This window comes from Pongo pygmaeus, chromosome 1, assembly GCF_028885625.2.
Source record: "Pongo pygmaeus isolate AG05252 chromosome 1, NHGRI_mPonPyg2-v2.0_pri, whole genome shotgun sequence".
NCBI lineage: Eukaryota > Metazoa > Chordata > Mammalia > Primates > Hominidae > Pongo > Pongo pygmaeus.
In genome coordinates, this window is record NC_072373.2 from 223,042,966 (window position 1) to 223,062,003 (window position 19,038).

The following is a 19,038-nucleotide window of genomic DNA, read 5'->3' on the forward strand; positions in this document are numbered from 1 at the left end:
ATCGTGCCACTACACTACAGTCTGGGCGACAGTGCAAGACTCTGTCTCAAAAAAAAAAAAAAAAAGAAAAAGAAAACGCATTCTTTCCTCCTTCGTGTCCACAAACTCCCTATTACTTGACTCTTCCAATTGTTCATGGTGTGCACACTGGTGGGGCTTGGTAAGATGATGGCCCCAGCTCTAAATGCTCAGCCCGTCTTCCCCATGCTTATTTCTGTGCCCTCCCACTGCTGAAGAGATTGCTGGGGTTTCCTTGAGTATCTACTGTGTGCCAGGCACTATGCTAGATGGTGAGGATGAAAATGAAGGAGGAGGAAGAAGGAGGAGAAGGGGAGGAGGAAAGTCGGGGAGAGGGCTCTTGGTTACTGAGCACTTTTGTTTTTTTTAAAGATGGAGTCTCGCTCTTGTCACCCAGGCTGGAGTGCAGTGGTGTGATCTCGGCTTACTGCAACCTCTGCCTCCTGGGTTCAAGCAATTCTCCTGCCTCACCTTCCCAAGTAGCTGGGACTACAGGTGCATGCCACCACACCTGGCTAATTTTTATATTTTTAGTAGAGACAGGGTTTTGACATGTTGGCCAGGCTGTTCTCGAACTCCTAACCTCAAGTTATCCACCCACCTCGGCCTCCCAAAGTGCTGGGATTACAGGCGTGAGCCACCGTGCCCGGCCTACTGAGCACTTTCTATGTGCCCGGCACTGTCCTGAGTGCTTTACACATAACAACTCATTGGATTCTCATAACAGACTCATTTGCCTCTCAGAAAACTCCAGATGGGGTGCAGCCACCATCCTCATTTTACAGCCGCACAAATGGGCTAAGCTGCCCAAGGTCACTCAGCTCATGAGCAGAGAGGCCAACAGTGATCCCGGTGTCCCCCTGCAGGGTCTGGACGCCCAGTCCCTGCAGTGGCAACAAGGCACACCCTGACCCTGGGGATCACTTTTCATGGAGAGGACAGGACAGACCAGGATGTGGACTCGTGCTTTGAAGTTACAGAGCCAGGCACTGTGAGACCGCATCTCCGCCCCCGTGGGGATGAGCAGGTGGGGAGCTGCCTTTAGACTAGGACCTGGGAGATAAGAAGGCGCCTATACAAGGCGTGGGCGGAGGAGCTTCGGGTGAAGAGGGGTGCATGACTCAGCACTCGGCCATCCTGGATCAGGGCCCAGGCCCACCAGGAAAGCTGCAGGGACGGGTGATGAAATTCAAGTGTGGATTGTGGGCTGGATAAACGCATTCTGTTTATGTTGGATTTCCTGATTTTGATCATTATACTGCATGTATAAGAGAGTATCTTTTTTTCTTTTTTTTTTTTTTGACAATGTCTCACTCTGTAGCCCAGGCTGGAGTGCTCAACTCACTGCAACCTCCGCCTCCCCAGCTAAAGTGATCCTCCCACTTCAGCCTCCCGAGTCCTGGGACCACAGGCTCGTGCCACCACGCCCAGCTCATTTTTCTGTATTTTTGTAGAGATGGGGTCCCGCTATGTTGCCCAGCTTGGTCTTGAACTCCTGGCCTCAAGCAATTCTCCTGCCTCAGTATTGGGAATTACAAGCAGGAGCCACAACACCCAGCTGAGAAAAAAATATATGTATATATATATTTTTCAATAAAAAATATTTTCATTCTTTAGAGAGCAAAAAATCATCAGCTGAGACTATCTTAATTCTTAGGAAGTATACACTGAAGTCTCGAGGGCCACAGAGCCTTCAAATCCTTCTCAAATGACGCAGAAAAGATATAAAAAGAGAAAGAAAAAGAGAGTGGCTAGACACAGTGGCTCATGCCTATAATCCCAGTCAGGCATGGTGGTGTGCACCTGTAGTCTCAGCTACTTGGGAGGCTGAGGTGGGAGGATTGCTTTAGCCCAGGAGGCAGAGGTTGCAGTGAGCCATGATCTGCCACAGCACTCCAGCCTGGGGGATGGAGCCAGACCTTGTCTCAAAAACAAAGAAAAAAAAGGAAAGAAAGAAAGAGCTCCCTCCTCCCCCTCCTGCTCTCCTTCTTCCTTTCTTCTTCCTCTCTCTCATCTTCATGTTACTCCTTCTCCTCCTCCTCCTTCTTCTTCTTTTTTTTTTTTTTTGAGACAGGGTCTTGCTCTATCGCCCTGGTTGAAGTGCTGTGGCGGGTCATGGCTCACTGCAGCCTTGACTTCCCAGACCCAAGCAGTCCTCCCACCTCAGCCTCCAGAGTAGTTGGGATCCCAGGTGTGCACCTATGCTCTGCTAATTTCTTTATTATTTGTAGAGACCAAGTCTTCCTATGTTGCCCAGGCTGGTCTTGAACTCTTTTGCTCAAGCGATCCTCTGGTCCTGGCCTCCCCAAAAGTGCTGGGATTACAAGCGTGAGCCACCGCACCCCATCTCCTTCTTCATTTTTGTCTAACACCATGCTTGGCACATAGTGGACACTCAATAAAATCTCTGTTGATGACTGAGTTTAGGCTGGGGGAGAGGGAGAAGAGAGAGGCAGGGAAGCAGGAATGTCTGGGTCCTTCTTAGGCTCTCATTTGAGTGTCCTCATCCATTCTCCTGATGTTAACTTTTCACTGCCAGAATGGTGACTCCTAAATCCACACCTCTAGCTTGGCCATACCAAACCTGTATTTAGGATTGCTTGGCAGAGGGCACATCCTTCATACCCCACCATTATCAGTGGGTTCAGTGACCCAAACTTACCCTTCCTGTTTCTTCCTAGCCAACCCTATTTTGCCCAGGTCCCTCACCATTCCTGCACGCTCCCAGAAACCTCTAGAAACTGGGATTCCTGCAGTGGCCTCCTGCGGGGGCAATGTGACCCCCCCATCCACGGTCCTTAGATCCGTGGACATTTACAGCCAGTCTAATTTTCCTGTGACACGCTGCTCTCCTGCTACTTAAGAATATATTCACATTCATCGTTCTCTCCTTTCTGATTTTTTCTCACTACTCCTTTTCTTTATTTTATTTATTTACTTATTTATTTATTTATCGAGACAGAGTCTCGCTCTGGAGTGCAGTGGTGAGATCTTGACTCACTGCAACCTCCATCTCTCAGGTTCAAGTGATTCTCCTGCCTCAGCCTCCCGAGTAGCTGGGATTATAGGTGTGTGCCACCATGCCCAGCTAATTTTTGTACTATTAGTAGGGACGGGGTTTCACCATGTTGGTCAGGCTGGTCTTGAACTTTCGATCTCTGGTGATCCACCCACCTTGGCCTCCCAAAGTGCTGGGATTACAGGCGTGAGCCACTGCACCCAGCCTTGATTTTTGTATTTTTAGTAGAGACGGGGTTTCACCATATTGGCCAGGCTGGTCTCGAACTCCTGACCTCTAGTAATCTGCCCGCCTCACCCTACCAAAGTGCTGGGATTACAGGCAGAGCCACTGAGCCCAGCTCACAAGTCCTTTTCTTCTCTTCCAGCTGTATCAAAGTCCTTGGAGGCAGGCACGAATCCTGTCCTGGGTCCCTCTCGATCCCCCATGGTGCCTTGCATGTGGTTGGATGCAGATATGTAGCAGCAGGAGTTCAATTGATGCCTAATCGATTCACTGGTTTTTCCTGATTTCTGAGTAATTCAGTTATACCAAAAGAAATTCTCATGCTTACTTTATGTTGACATTAGATGGGAATAAAAGGACAGGATTGGGACCCTAGGCTATTTAGGGTTCCTCCTTGGGTGTGCCCTGAGGGCAGAGGCAACAGCCTTTATGTTCACCCAGGAAGCTCTCTGAACCCGAGGTACTCAAGGCTCATTCTGGGTGGCTCCTATATTTTAATGTGTCCCAAAGAAAGGGTTCTAAAAAGGATGACATTGCTTTTGGAATATACATTTATTTCTGCAAATGTTCCAAAACCCCAGCCTGGTTTAAAGCATACTCCCTTGTTGTATTCCTAGTTCCCAGCCCAAGACACGCATTTTTGATATCATAGCAAACAGTGATAGATTCTATTTCTAGTTGCTTTAAAAACAAGTCTCATGGCCGAGTCACTGTTCAAACAAGGAAGGGCTGGATGAATAAGCTTCCTTATGTCATCTTGAGTAAGGTCATCGTCGCTAAATGTCTCACAGCCCCCAATCCCATATACTTAATTCCCTCTCTTGATATTTCATCATTTAAGCCCCTGAAGGAGAGTATGATGTAACGCCCAACACACGCCAGAGTCGCCTTTTGGAGAAGCAGCACCAAGCATGGGCAGAATACCGTCGCCAAGTTTGCTTAGGCAAATATTCAGGTATCTGTTGTCGTTCGAGTTTCCATCTGAGATGCAGGTTCCTAAACAGGTTTCATGGAGGTTTGGATCTCTCTCTTCCATCTATTTGAAGTTTTGAACTTCAAAGCACTCTTCGAGCCCACACAAGATGTATATGCTAGAGCCTCTCTATCATCAGGGGATAGGTACCAAAGCATTTATATCCTCCCAGAACTACAATAATATTATCCAGGACCACTCACTGTGAGCAGACTTAAAAAAACTATAATGTAAACTTCCTGTTGTGATTTTAACCAGTTTCCTCTTGTCTGATTCTCAGGGGAGATGGTAAACAGTTCATGTGAGCTTTCTGAACAATGGTTTAGCCTCTCTATAGGAACGTAACATGGCCAACCCTTCTACAGGCCATCTGCGTTGAGTTGTTTGTCCAGGTGCAATGCATTTTTCTTGTTAATTCACAAGTTCTTCTCTGGTCCCTTTCGAAATCAGGACATCTACTGGCAACTCACCGATCCAGGGGAGAGAAAAGTGTCTTGGTCCTAGAGGGGTGTTCAAACTATGATTTATGATCACCTTTGCCTTTCCCGTCAATCACTGTGCAAACTTGGGAATGTGAGCAAGGACGGAAATATATCACTACAGACAGCTTTCCAGTGCGGTGAGATTTTTGAGTTATAAAATATAAACTAAGAACAGCGACATCATGTTACATATCATAGATAGTCAACATTAACTTTATTTTTCAGTTTATTTATTTACTTTTTATTTTATTTATTTATTTTTTCAAGACAGGGTCTCACTCTGTCACCCAGGCTGGAGTGCAGTGGCACGATCTCGGCTCACTGCAACCTCCACCTCCCAGGTTCAAGTGATTCTCCTGCCTCAGCCTTCCAAGCAGCTGGGATCACAGGCACACACAACCACGCCTGGCTAATTTTTGTATTTTTAGTAGAGATGGAGTTTCACCATGTTGGCCAGGATGGTCTCAAACTCCTGACCTTAGGTGATCCGCCCGCCTCAGCCTCCCAAAGTGTTGCGATTACAGGGGTGAGCCACCTTGCCCAGCCTCCAGATTTTTTTTTTAATAAGAAGAAAAACTTTATTTCAAACAGGCTCACTGGTGTTTATGCTACAGCAAAGGCTGGTTGTAACAGGCAGTTTCACTACAAACCTGCACTGATTGACAAATCTGAAACTATTTAGCAATGATCAGTTTCTGCTAAAGTGTAGATTAAATCTACCAATATGTCAACTTTGACATTTATTATGGACCTTACTATTTACTAGTAGAGGTTAATTTTTTTTTTTTTTTTTTGAGACAGAGTCTTACTCTGTTGCCCAGGCTGGAGTGCAACGGCGCAATCTCAGCTCATTGCAACCTCTGCCTCCCAGGTTCAAGTGATTCTCCTGCCTCAGCCTCCCTAATAGCTGGGATTACAGGCGCCACCATGCCTGGCTAAATTTTGTATTTTTAATAAAGACGGGGTTTCACCATGTTGGTCGGGCTGGTCTCGAACTCCTGACGTCAGATGATCCACTCGCCGTGGCCACCCAAAGTGCTGGGATTACAGGCTTGAGCCACTGCACCCAGCAGAGGTTAAATTTTTATCACAAAAAAAAAAAAAATGAGAATAACCTAACAGTTTCTACTAAGGTAATGAGCTGTGAAATTTATTCCCCATTATTGCTTTGAAAATATACCCCTAGGTTGCTAAGAAAAATTCTGACGTCAACCCAATATATTATTTAACTGACCATCAGCTTGCTGGTCAGTCCTCTTCTAGCTGACTTGAACCAATGAAACGCCCGTGTTTCTCAACCCTTTGGCTAAAAGCAATATTTTCTTCTACTTCTGTGTACACAGAATTAGTGAGAACTATTTTACCCACATCAGCCTTGACTGCACTAACGCTTTCTTCTGTGGATAGAGATCCTATGTTCCGCGTGAGCACTTCGTTCTCAGACAGCTGCTGCCTTTTTGTCTCTCCTTTTTTTTTTCTTTTTTTGAGACAGAGTCTTGGTCTTGTCGCCCAGACTGGAGTGCAGGGGCACGATCTCGGCTCACTGTCTCCGCCTGCCGGGTTCAAACGATTCTCCTGCCTCAGCCTCCCGAGTAGCTGGGATACAGGCACCCGCCACCCACGCCCGGCTAATTTTTGTATTTTTTAGTAGAGACGGGGGTTTCACCATCTTGGCCAGGCTGGTCTCTAACTCCTGATCTTGTGATCCATCCGCCTCGGCCTGCCAAAGTGCTGGGGTTACAGGTGTGAGCCACGCGCCCGGCCTGTCTCCCCTTCTGTGCGTACACCTAGAAGCCGTCCAAGTAGAAAATAGGTAATTTCCAGTTCTATGAATATATTAGTCCGTTCTTGCACAGCTGTAAAGAAATACCTAGCCTGGCGCAGTGGCTCATGCTTGTAATCCCAGCACTTTGGGAGGCTGAGGCTGGAGGACCACCTGAGGTCAATTTCAAGACCAACCTGGCCAACACGGTGAAACCCTGTCTCTATTAAAAATACACAAATTAACCAGGCATGGTGGCACACGCCTGTAGCTCCAGCTACTTGGGAGACTGGGGCATGAGAATCGCTTGAACCCAGGCAGCGGAGGTTGCAATGAGCCAAGATCACGCTACTGCACTCCAGCCTGGGGGATAGAGCGAGATTCTGTCTCCAAAAAAAAAAAAAAAGAAAGAAAAAGAAAAGAGAAATACCTGAGACTGGGTAATTTATAGAGAAAAGGGGTTTAACTGGCTCACGGCTCTGCAGCCTCAGGAAACTTACAATCATGGTGGAAGGCGAAGAGGGAGCAGGCATGTCACACGGCTGGAGCAAGGGCAAGAAGGAGAGTGGGGAGGTGCCACACACTTTTAAACAACCAGATATCGTGAGAACTCTATCACAAGAACAGCACCAAACGGGGAAATCAGCAGGAAATCCGCCCCCAGGATCCAATCAGGCCCCACCTCCAACATCGGGGATTGCAATTGAACCTGAGATTTCATGGGGACAGAGACCCAAACCCATCAGTGAAGATCTCAGGTAAAACTCCAACTGCACCAAGCACCTGCCCCGCCGTTATGTCAGGTTAGCACAATGTTGGGTCAATTTTTGTTCCAACTACCATAAGACTCCCTGGAGGTGCATGCTGAAGGTCATTGTGTTCTGCAAAAAGTGAAACAATTTTGGAAAAGATTGGTTCACACATGAGTTTTCCTTCACTACCTTTAGAACAATACCAGGTCTGACTTTAATCTCCTCCCGAATTTTAATACCCATTTTCAAATACTATCACCAGCTATACCCTCTTTTTAAAAAATATATATATTTATTTATTTTTGAGATAAGATCTTGCTCTGTCACCCAGGCTGGAGTGCAGTGGGGTGATCACGGCTCACTATAACCTCAACCTCCTGGGCTCAGGTAATCCTCCCACCTCAGCCTCCCAGGTAGCTGGAACTACAGGGGCACTCCATCATGCCCAGCTAATTTTTGTACTTTTTTGTAGAAACAGGGTTCTGTCGTGTTGCCCAGATTGGTTTCGAACTCCTGGACTCAAGCAATCTGCTAGCCTTGGCCTCCCAAAGTGCTGGGATTACAGATGTGAGCCACTGTGCCCAGCTGGCTACACCCATCTTTGGATCATCAACCTCATAGCAAGTTTGTTGACATCAAAGGACCCAATGATAATAAATTGGGGTTCCAAAGTATTATCTTGGAGGGACTGAATTTTTTTTTTTTTTACTGCATATGCACAGACAACTTCAATATTGTATTTTTTGCTGAGCAGAAATTGAAATAGTTTCAATAGGAAGTCCTGCTGCTGCTGTACCTTGTGCAAAAATGCAAGGACCTATTCATACTGTTCTTTAGCCTGGCTGAGTCTTACTGAATCTATTTTATTTTGTATCCTAGCATTAAAAAAAAGATAAACTAATGTGATGGAGATCCCAGTTACTCTAATTTATTATATGAATGTATCAAATTATCACATATACCACAAAAATATGTACAACTGTTATATATCAATAAAAAATAAAATAAAAGCCACACGTAGTGGCTCACACCTGTAATCCCAGCACTTTGGGAGGCTGAGGTGGGAGGATGGCTTGAGCCCAGGAGTTTGAGACCAGCCTGGGCAACGTGGTAAAAGTCTGTCTCTACCAAAAAAAAGTAGCTGGGCATGGTGGCCTGCACCTGTAGTCCTCGCAACCCCAGAGGCTGAGGTGGGGGGATTGTTTTAACCAAGGGAGGTCGAGGCTGCAGTGAGTGATCACCCCACTCTACTCTAGCCTGGGCAATAGAGCAAGACCCCATCTCAAATAAATAAATAAATAAACAAATGTATAAGATTACAAAACAAAAGCAAATCTTTTTATTTATTTATTTATTTATTTATTTTTTGAGATAGAATCTCGTGAGACTCTGTCTCCCAGGCTAGAGTGCAGCAGCATGATCTCGGCCCACTGCAATCTCCACCTCCCGGGTTCAAGCGATTCTCCTGCCTCAGCCTCCCAAGTAGCTGGGATTACAGGTGCCCGCCACCACGCACGGCTAATTTTTGTATTTTTAGTAGAAACGGGGTTTCACCATGTTGGCCAGGCTGGTCTTGAACTCCTGACTTCAAGTGATCCTCCTGCCTCAGCCTCCCAAAGTGCTGGGATTACAGACGTCAGCCACCATGCCCAGCAGCAAATCTTTTTAAAAATCTTATTTTTGTCAAATAAAAATATGTTTAAGCTTTTTGTCTATGGCAACTAGATGTTCAGAAGAAGTCTGAGGCTGAGTACAAAGTTCATTAGCAGCTGTCAACGAAGAGCAGCATCTGTCAATGCAGCCCTGTTCAGCATAGTAGCTCAAAACATCACGGCCAGGACAGTCAACAAACGTAACACCTCTGACTTGTTTGAAGTTCCCTTAGGTCCCTGGAATGCGTGTAGGAAAGGCATCAGGTGTACTACTTCCACAGGGTGTAGCACATTCTGGCCAAGGACAACTTGAGTCATCAGATTTATAAATGTTGGCCTCAGCCTACCCAAGGTGGATTCTGTGGTTCTTTCCAGTTCATTTTTGAACTTGACAGTGTGAACTCCAGAAATAGCTTTCACAGCTGTGGATTTTCCATGAGCATGCCCAGTTCCTCATGGCTTGTCTGCTGATAACTTGGTGTAAAAGTGGAGGCAATTTGGTGGACCCCAATATCCAACGTGGTGAAGTCCTGGTGAGAAAGATGCCCCCGAGTCACTCCAGCCTTGCCCCTTCACCATCTTGTCGGGAAAGCTGCGATTGTTGTTGTTGTCGTTTTTCTATTAAGTAGCCACTTAATAGAAAATAATCACACTACAATTTTTTAGGTCTCTGATATTTTGGTATGGCTGGGCCCTAGGCCTGTGGGGTGCCCATGGCTGGGGCAGGGGCTCTGATGAGGGATAGCTCCCACTTGCTCATTTGTTCCCACTGCCTAACACAGTGCCTGGAAAATAACCTGAACTCACCGCGTGTCTTTAGATTGATCAATGCATGTGGGCCCCAAATCTTCCCTAAGCAGTGTGATTTCTTTTTTCTTTCTTTCTTTTCTTTCACTGCAACCTACGCCTCCCGGATTCAAGCAATTCTCCTGCCTCAGCCTCCCTAGTAGCTGGGATTACAGGCGTGCACCACCATGCCCGGCTAATTTTTATATTTTTAATAGAGACGGGGTTACACCATGTTGGCCAGGCTGGTCTCCTGACTTCAGATGATCCGCCTACCTGGGCCTCCCAAAATGCTGGGATTACAGGCATGAGCCACCGCGCCTGGCTGGAAGTGTGATTTCATTTAAAAGCTTTTTCTTAGGGTGGGTGCTGTGGCTCATGCCTGTAATCCCAACACTTTGGGAGGCCAAGGCAGGATAATCACTTGAGGCCAGGAGTTCAAGACCAGCCTGGGCAACATAGTGAGAGCACCCCGCCACCAACCTCTACAAAAAATTAAAGAATTAGTGAAGCGTGGTGGCGCATACCTGTAGTCCCAGCTACTCAGTGGGGCTGAGAAGGGAGGATCACTTGATCCCAGAGGTTAAGGTTTCAGCAAGCCGTGATCACACTACTACACTCCAGCCTGGGTGACAGAGTGACACCCTGTCTCTTGATTTTATTTTCTTACTTTTTCTTTTTTAGAGACAGGATCTTGCCACATTGCCCAGGCTCGTCTCAAACTCCTGGGCTCAGGTGATCCTCCTGTCTCGGTCTCCCAAAGCACTGGGATTACAGGGGTGAGCCACCATGCCCTGTCCAGACCCTTTCTCTAAATAAATAAACAAATAAAAGTCTTTTTCAGACCTCCATAGACATGGAGAATATATGTTTTGCATATAAAAACCCTTCTATTAAAAACCCTTCACATTCTTGAAAAAGTAATCATGATATCTTTTAGTCAGCTCTTTTATTGATGAAACTATTCTGGTTCATTTAACTATTCACTAGAAAAATCCTCCATTTTTATAACTAGTTCTCCACTGTGTGCAGTGTCTACCTGTCATTGGCAGCCCCTACTGGTATAACATTCCATGAATGTTTGATTGATACAAAACACAGAGGAAGATTTACCTTCCCAACGTAGTTCAAAGTATTGGATTTTTCGATTTTTTGTTTTTTATGCCAACTGTTTCTTGGCTTGTGGTCATCCTGATCCCAAGCTGTTTACCTTCTGACCTTAGATCTATCTCATGTTGATTACTTTTTTATTTTTATTTTTATTTATTTATTTATTGTTACTATTATTTTGAGATAGGCTCTCACTCTGTTGCCCAGGCTGGAGTTCAGTGGTGCGATCTTGGCCCACTGCAGCCTCTGCCTCCTGGATTCAAGCGATCCTCCCACCTCAGCCTCCCTAGTAGCTGGGATTGTAGGTGCATGCCACCTCGCCCAGCTAATTTTTATATTTTTTAGTAGAGAAGGGATTTCACCATGTTGACCAGGCTGGTCTCGAACTCCTGACCTCATGGTCTGCCTGCCTCGGCCTCCCAAAGTGCTGGGATTACAGGCATGAGCCACCGCACCCAGCCAAATTTTATAATTTTTAAGATAACTTTTTTTTTTTGAAATGGAGTCTCACTCTGTCACTCAGGCTGGAGTGCGGTGGTGCCATCTCAGCTCACTGCAACCTCCGCCTCCCGGGTTCAAGCCGTTCTTCTGCCTCAGCCTCCTGAGTAGCTAGGATTACAGGCGTGAGCCACCACACCCGGCTAATTTTTGTATTTTTAGTAGAGATGGGGTTTCACCATGTTGGCCAGGCTGGTCTTGAATTCCTGACCTCAGGTGATCCACCCGCCTCAGCCTCCCAAAGTGCTGGGATTACTGGCATGAGCCAGCACACTGGTCCATATCAATCTTATAGGCACAGTTACAACATTAAATGAATGTTTACAGGCTGGGCTCAGTGGCTCATTCCTGTAATCCCAGCACTTTGGGAGGCCAAGGTGAGCAGATCACTTGAGGTCAGGAGTTCGTCACCAGCCTGGCCAACATGATGAAACCTTGTCTCTACTAAAAATACAAAATTAGCCAGGCGTGGTGGCACATGCCTGTAATCCCAGCTACTTGGGAGGCTGAGGCAGGAGAATCACTTGAACCCAGGAGGTGGAGGTTGCAGTGAGCTGAGATCGCACAATTGCACCCCAGCCTGGGCCACAAGAGCAAGACTCTAAATAAATAAATAAATAAATAAATAAATAAATAAAATACAAAAAATACAAAAATTAGACAGGTGTGGTGGCACACGCCTGTAATCCCAGCTACTCAGGAGGCTAAGGCAGGAGAATCGCTTGAACCCAGGAGGCGGAAGTTGCAGTGAACTGAGATCACACCACTGCACTCCAGCCTGGGTGACAGAGCGAGACTCCATCTCAAAAAAAAAAAAAAAATGTTAACTTTCAATTGATGACAAAAGAGCAAAACGGTTTTAGTATTTCTCACTTTTCTCTAACATAGTCTTCATTTCTTCACACTTTTTATATTCTTTACTATGTCTAGATAGGAGACAATTTGCCATCGATTTTTTATACATGAATTTGGGGATTTTTTTCTCTTTTTGAACAAAATTTGTTTTGAAACAGGGTCTTACTCCATTGGCCAGGCTGGAGTGCAAGTGGCACAATCACAGCTCACTGTAGCCCTGACCTGCCCTGGCTCAGGGGATCCTCTCTCCTCAAACCTCCCGAATAGCTGGGACTACCTCCTGAATAGCTGGGACTACCTACAGGTGCACGCCACCACTCCTGGCTAATTTTTTTATTTTTTGTAGACATGGAGTTTTGCCATATTGCCCAGGCTTGTCTCAAATTCCTGAGCTCAAGTGATCTGCACGCCTCGGCCTCCCTAAGTGCTGGGATTATAGGTGTGAGCCACTGAGGCCAGTCCTCTTTGTGAAATGTTGATGTTCTGCTTTTAATTCATCCTACAAGACATGAAGACTTCTCAAACAGGGCATTTACTTGAAAGACAGCTAACCTAAATGGATTTAACTATAAATTCAATATAGTTCTTAATTTGTTTAATGTTATAAATATAAATCACTTAAACGATTCCACAATTGGAATTATGATATAATCTAATTTCTCTTATCCTGACTTATCAATTATTTACATTTTTATGAATCTTTGTTGGCACAATGTCCTTCTTAAAGTTATCTAGCTAATACACTCTCACTATTCATATTCTCTATTTATTTACCTTTTGAATGTTTTAATAATTGTTTTTGCACGTAAAATTAACATCTCTCACCATCATCAGTTATGGCAGCATTTTTTTCTCACGATTATAATTACCTATTTCTTCAGCTGACTGACAGAATTTGTATGTTTTATGTTTTATTTTTTGAGAGACAAGGTCTCACTTTGTCACCCAGGTTGGAGTGCAGTGGCACGATCATGGCTCACTGCAACCTGAACCTCCTGGGCCCAGGCGATCCTCCCAGCTTAGCCTCTCAAGTAGCTGGGACTACGGGCACACACCACCATGTCCGGCTATAAAAAATTGTTTTAGTAGAGACGGAGTCTCACGATGTTGCCCAGGCTGGCATCAGCCACCGTGCCTAGCCCTGACTGGCAGAATTTTAAGATACAAGCACACAGAAGATATTTTCTTCAAGGAGCATCTAAAATACTTACCTATATTTTGAAAGAGAATATACCTATTATTAACACAATATCCTAATTGTATTCTTATTTATGATCATGACATTAAGCTGACTACGGCGGTGGCTTCGGCAAATCGTACACACAAGTTCACAGAAGCCAGAAACGGTGCTGAGGTCGGTACCTGGCTCCCTTCCCAACACCAAAGCCGAAGACCAAATTTTGGCCAAATACTAGGGGCAAAGCTAAACTGTGGTACAGCCCTGTCTAGTCTAAGAGCAGGGACCATGGGGGCGGGCTGGCCTGGGTTTGAATCCCAGTTCTGTCACTTATTGGCTATGTGGCCTTGGATGGGTTACTCTTTGTGCCTCAGTCTCCTCGTCCATAAAGTGGGGGTGATAAAGCACCTATATCACTGGGTTGTGGTGAGAATTCTATGAGATAATATTTGCCGTGTACCTATCTTATGTAAGTACAAGTATGTAAATGTCCGATGCTGCTATTTTTAATTATTATTAACTAGCTACCCATGAAACTTAACTCACGACTTATTGCTTTTTTTTTTTTTTTTTTTGGGGGGACAGGGTCTTGTTGTTCAGGCTAACACGCAGTGGGTGATCATAGCTCACTGCAGCCTTGACCTCCTGTGCTCATGTGATCCTCCTGCCTCAGCCTCTGGAGTAGCTGGGACTACAGGCATGAACTACTGCCCCTGGTGAATTTCCTATTTTTATTCTATAGAAATGAGGTCTGATATGATTTGGCTGTGTCCCCACCCAAATCTCATCTTGAATGCTAGTTCCCATAATCCCCAAGTGCTGTGGAAGGGACCAGTTGGAGGTAATTTAATGATGGGGGTGGTTACCCCGACGCTGCTGTTCTCATGATAGTGAGTGAGTTCTCACGAGAGCTGATGGTTTTATAAGAGGCTTTTCCCTCTTTGCTCGGCACTTCTCCTTGCTGCTGCCACGTGAAGAAGGACGTGTTTGCTTCCCCTTCCACCATGATTGTAAGTTTCCTGAGGCCTCCTCAGGCATGCTGAACTGTGAGTCAGTTAAACCCCTTTCCTTTATAAATTACCCAGTCTCAGGTATTTCTTTATTAGCAGTGTGAGAATGGACTAAGGCAAGGTCTCACTATGTTGCCCAGGCTGGTCTCGAACTCTTGGCCTCAAGTGATCTTCCTCTCTCAGCCTCCTACAGTGCTGGGATTTCAGTTGTGAGCCACCATGTCTGGCCAGAAATTTTCGTAAGAATATGAATAACAGAGTTAATCATGATTGGATATCATACTTTATTTTATATATGTGTCTTTTAATTATCCAAGCACATTTTTAAAAAGCTTTTAATTATGGAAATTGTCAAACATACACAAAAGTACAAAGATCAGCATCAGGAGCCCTGGTATGCCCATCTCACCTTCCGTGCTGACCAATATTCTGCTTACTCATTCCACCAAGCGCATTCAGTCCAAACTCCTAGAGCCACTGGTCATATGACAGGCAGGGCAGCACAAAGTCAGCCCACTCCACAGAATCACCCATCTCAAGGTGTGGCAGCTTTTTACTCTATCTGAGAGATGGACAAAGGGCGTAGGAACTTAGTCCCTAGTTCAAATGTTTACACAGAAGAATCTTTCACATGTTTAATTCAAATTGTATTTTAACTGTTGATATTAGGAGAGGCACAAATCACTTCAGTTGCTTTTGGTCTTAGTTGTGCTCACAGTGTTGAATACTTGTGCTGCCAACAGATTCAGTAAAAGCTCGAAAACCTCTGAAGTCAAAAGCCCAAATTCAAACTCTTAACAAGGACCTTGTCTTGCCACATCAATACATTCAACTGCCGAGACAGCCACACCCTCAGGCCCAGAGAATCGGGCCTGGTAGTGCCGTCCAAGCTCTGTCATATGATGGCCTTCATAGAAAATGCAGTGTTTGGCTGGGCGTGATGGTTCACACCTGTAATCCCAGCACTTTGGGAGGCTGAGGCAGGTAGATCACCTGAGGTCAGGAGCTTGAGACCAGCCTGGACAACATGGCAAAACCCCATCTCTACTAAAAATACAAAAAATTAGCCAGGCGTGGTGGTGGACTCCTGTAATCCCCACTACTTGAGAGGCTGAGGCAGGAGAATCACTTGAACCTGGGAGATGGAGGTTGCAGTGAGCCAAGATTGCACCACTGCACTCCAGCCTGGGCGACAAGAGCGAAACTCTGTCTCAAAAAAAAAAAAAAAAAAAGAAAAGAAAAGAAAATGCAATGTTTTGGGGGAGACAATCCTCTGGGGTAAGCAGATGAGGATGCTCACAGCCAGGTACCTGGGATCGGCACCTTTTTCATCCATTTGAAGCCCATATACCCTGCATGCTGGCTGAGAAGCCCTAGACTGAGATAGGTACTTTACATATACCAACTCCTTTCATCCTTACAACTACCCTACAAAGAAGGCACCCTGTATTCTCTCTTCATAATGGAGGACATTGAGGCACAGAGAAGTGAAGCAGTTTGCCCAAGATCACACAGCCAGAAAGGGTCAGTCATCTCTAGCCCAACGTTCTGAGTACCTACCTTCCCACCATTAGCCTCTCTAATAAACCATTCCAGATTATCCCATGGTTTCCAACTTAGCCAAACCATACCATGCATTTATTTATTTATTTGAGACGAAGTCTCGCTCTTGTCCCCCAAGCTGGAGTGCAATGGCATGATCTCGGCTCACTGCAACCTCTGCCTCCCAGGTTCAAGCGATTCTCCTGCCTCAGCCTCACGAGTAGCTGCGATTACAGGCGCCTGCCACCACACCTGGCTAATTTTTGTATTTTTAGTAGAGACGGGGTTTCACCATGTTGGATAGGCTGGTCTTGAACTCCTGACCTCAGGTGATCCACCCACCTCGGCCTCCCAAAATGCTGGGATTACAGGCGTGAGCCACTGAGCCCGGCCTCATACCGTGCATTTAAAAACTCAAGTTCATGGCCTGGTTTCCCACATTGCGTATGCATTTTCACACTTCCTCTATCTCATCTTTCCTTTTTAGATTCCGAACTGCTAGACAGCATGAACGAAACAAAATGCTGAGCACAGAGTAAAATACCTTTGGCCAAATGACCAGTCACATCAAACCTGTTTGTCTCTATTCCTGTAGGCTCTCAGAATGTTTGAAGATGTTAAAAATGAGGGGAAAGTAGTGAGACCCTGTTTTATCAGCGTATCATTGGTCCAAAAAGTCCAGAAAAGAGGATACCGCTAAGTTTCTTATCTATACAGGATGCAGACATTGAATGTTTTCGCTTTCTTGTGCTTTTTTTTACTCTCACATATTGGGAACGCCTTATTCTTTCTGGCCCTATTTCATATCTGTGTTTCGATCTCTGTGAATTCTCAAGAATGCAATGCTACTATACGAGTCACACTTGAACGACCCTAAAACAAATAAGTAAACAAAAAGCTTCAGAAAGCTCACACACTTGTTATTACCTGAAATTGATGTGGGTATAGACTGACATCCTACCAACGCAGAATAGGCTGATGAAAAGACACATTCGTTGTTTGCAAAGGTTTTTGCCAGCCAGAACACAACACAAAACTTTCTTTAGGTTGCAATGAATCACCTAAGTCAGGAAACAAAGTGATTTTAACGAGTGATAATCACAATGCCTTATCTCACTTGTAATATTTACAAAATGTTCTTGACATCACCAAGGCCACAGCCCTAGGAAGAGGAGGGAGAGCGGATGTGGACGCATTCATTCAGTCCCGGCTATGTGCCACGTGCTTGCATTCACATGGTAAAAAATCTCAGGCCAGCGTGATTATTCTCAATTTCAAGATGAAGATACAGAGTCACTGAGATAAGGAATTTACTCCAAATCATGCAGCTAGAGAATGGGGCACTGGAGTCCATGCTTTCTCTCCACCATGCTGCCTCTTCGAGTTACCCAAGAAAAGCTTTGAGAAATCATGAGAATTCACTAATTTCCCAAAGATTTCATTTTACCCCTACACTTAACCAGAAAATAACATTTTCTCAAGATCCAAAACTGTTAATTCTATTGAAGAACAGTCAAGGCAACCAACATATCTCAATTGCCACATCACATGCTTTGATTACTGGAAAAGATATATGATCTTGATACTCATACTTTCCAGTATCCCCCACAGTGAGATGTTGGAAACTTACATATCACAGTATTCATTGCCCCCCAAAATATAAATGGGTCAAACTCATTGAGTTAAAAAGCAGACATTATCATCCTTGGATAAACCCTGTTAGGGAGACATCTAAAGCAAAAGGACATGGAAAAGTTGAAAGCAAAACGTGGGGAAAAGACACCAAAAATATATTAAGCAAAAGAGAACTGGCATAACTACATCAGTATGACACACACACAAGGACTCTAAGACAGAAAAGGTTCCTATATAAAAATGAAATTTTCATGGCACTAAGAAGACATAATAATTCTAAATGTATGTGCACCTAATAAAAATGTCCCACACCATATACATAAAAAAGTAATAGAGGCCAGGCACGGTGGCTCACACCTGTAATACTAGCACTTTGGGAGGCTAAGGCTGGCAGATCACCTGAGGTCAGGAGTTCAAGACCAGCCTGGCCAACATGGTGAAACCCCATCTCTACTAAAAATGCAAAAATTAGCCAGGTGTGGTAGTGCATGCCTGTAATCCCAGCTACCTGGGAGGCTGAGGCAGGAGAATTGATGGAAGGTTCCAGCCGGGAACCTTCCACCTCGCCAGGAGGTGGAGGCTGCGGTGAGACGAGATCGTACCACTGCACTCCAGTCTGGGCAACAGAGTGAGAATCTGTCTTTAAAAAAAAAAAAAAAGAATAGAAATTGACAAATCCACCAATGTTTTTTCTCAATAATTGGTAGGTCAAACAGCAAAAAAGAATCAATAAATAGGCCGGGCACAGTGGCTCACACCTGTAATCCCAGCACTTTGGGAGGCTGAGGGGGGTGGATCACCAGAGGTCAGGAGTTCAAGACCAGCCTGGCCAATATGGTGAAACCCCATCTCTACTAAAAATACAAAAAAATTAGCCAAGTGTGGTGGCAGGCACCTGTAATCCTGGCTACTAAGGAGGCTGAAGCAGGAGAATCGCTTGAACCCAAGAGGCAGAGGTTGCAGTGAGCTTAGATCATGCCATTGCACTCCAGCCTGGATGACAAGAGCAAGACTCCATCTCAAAAAAAATAATAATAATAAATAAATAAATAAATATATTTAAACAATTTGATTAACAACTTTGATGTAATGAACATATATAAAACCCGAAAAGCAATCATTAGAGAATATCCATTCTTCTTTTTTTTTTTTTGAGATGCAGTCTTGCTCTGTCACCCAGGCTGGAGTGCCATGGCGCAATCTCAGCTCACTGCAACCTCTGCCTCCTGGGTTCCAGTGATTCTCCTGCCTCAGTCTTCCGAGTAGCTAGGATTACACATGCCCGCCACCATGCCTGGCTAATTTTTGTATTTTTAGTAGAGACAGGGTTTCACCGTGTTAGCCAGGATGGTCTCGATCTCCTGACCTCGTGATCTGCCTGTCTCGGTCTCCCAAAGTCCTGGGATTATGGTCATGAGCCACTGCGCCTGGCCCATTCTTCTTAAGGACACATGGAATGGTTACAAAAATTAATCAGATCTGAGATCATAAAGCACATCTCAACAAATTTCAAAAAATTAGTATCACATCCACCACATTCTT

At 45.0% G+C, this 19,038-nt stretch overlaps 1 pseudogene; it reads right to left on the reverse strand.

Moving 5' to 3' along the window:
* Positions 1-5,965: 5,965 nt before the first annotated feature.
* On the reverse strand, positions 5,966-16,817 carry LOC129008304 (eukaryotic translation initiation factor 2 subunit 3-like; annotated as a pseudogene).
* Positions 16,818-19,038: the final 2,221 nt, after the last annotated feature.